Here is a 1,613-nt window from a genome sequence, read left to right as displayed (position 1 = left end):
TGAAATTACATTGGGAAGGCAATTGGTGTTTACAATCGACTTTGCTTCAAGGTCACTGTTACTGACAGCAGATTTTAGATTTCGATATTTTATTAGTTGTTTTTAACTTCCACCAGCTGCCAGAGCATTAGCCTGGTCGGGATTGGTAATCCAGTGACATTTCCACAACAGCACCATCTCCACATGGGGACCAATCGGAAACCACACTGAGCAGATAATTTCTGTGCTGCTTGACAGCTCTGTCAAAAATAACTCACACATTTTTGTCTTTCGTGATGGGACTGAGGGGGTGGTAAATGGTCAGATTGTAATTATTCTTCTCTTAAGGGATTGGACATAGTTGAGGAATTTTCCACGTTGCCAGGGAGATATCAGAGTTGGAGCTGGAATGAAACAGTTTCCCAGAGACACGGCTTGTTATGCAGCACAAGTCTTCAGTCCTATTGCAGGAATGGTGTCAGGGCCCATTGCCTTTTTCTTACCTACTGTGTTCAGCTGTTTCTTCATGTCACATGCAGCAAATCGAATTGGTTGGGCATCATCTAAGGGATACTTGTGGCTGAGGATGGTGCAGACATTGCATACTGTCTTTTACACTGATGTGCAGCAAAGTTCCATTCTTTCGGGGAATGGCAAAGCAATAACCTAGTGGTATTGAGCTGTTAGTCTAGCGACCCAGGCAATGCTCATGTGACCTCAGTTCGAATACTGCCACAGCAAATGGTGGAATTCAAATCCAATAAATATTTGGAATTAAGAGTCTAATGATGATCAAGAAACAGTTGCTGATTGTGTGAGAAACCCATCTTGTTCACAGACGCCCTTTCGGGAAGGAAACTGCCATTCATTCCTGCTCTGGCCTACATGTACCTCCAGACCCACAGTAATGTGTTTGACTCTTAACTACCCTCCGGGCAATACAAGATGACCTATCCAGCGACACACTAATCCCATTGAATAATTTAAAAAAATAATATTTGTGGAGTCCTCTTCTTTCGTCAGTAGTTTCATAGTTCAACTCCATTTCTGACTAGCTGTGGCAGGACTGCAGAGCTTCGATCTGATCTGTTTGCTTTGTAATCATTTCGTCCTCTCTATCAGATGTTAGTCCTGTTGTTTGCAATGTATGTGAGTAGTCAAGTGTGGTAGCTTTAAATGGGTTGCCATCAGTTTTAGGTCCACACGGCTCTGACCCTGATATGTTCACCTCCACTCGTGACTGAAACATCATTCAGCTTAATGAGAATAATGGACTGAGGAATTATCCTGGGCAAAAAGTTACAGATTGTAACTCAGTACAATTCTCCTTCTGTCCAATTGTGATCTACACTATTACATGAATTCCCGGGTTTGCGCTGCAACTTCTGCAATGCAATTCTGCTGTCTATCGCCCAATTCATACAGAGACCCATTGACCTGCACCCCGTGAGCTACTCTGGTTTCTGATGTGGTCGCACTTCCATTTTCATATTCTCATTCCTCTGAGCGTTTGTTTATTGTGTCACACCTCTTATTTTCTTGTTTTTCAAAACTCCAAAACGCATTCCGTGAGGTAGCACCAAGGCTCAGTGTTTAGTGCTGCTGCCTCATAGCGCTAGGGACCCAGGTTCGAT

This window comes from Chiloscyllium punctatum, unplaced genomic scaffold (genome assembly GCF_047496795.1).
Source record: "Chiloscyllium punctatum isolate Juve2018m unplaced genomic scaffold, sChiPun1.3 scaffold_79, whole genome shotgun sequence".
Lineage (NCBI taxonomy): Eukaryota > Metazoa > Chordata > Chondrichthyes > Orectolobiformes > Hemiscylliidae > Chiloscyllium > Chiloscyllium punctatum.
Note: the sequence above shows the minus strand (reverse complement) of the source record.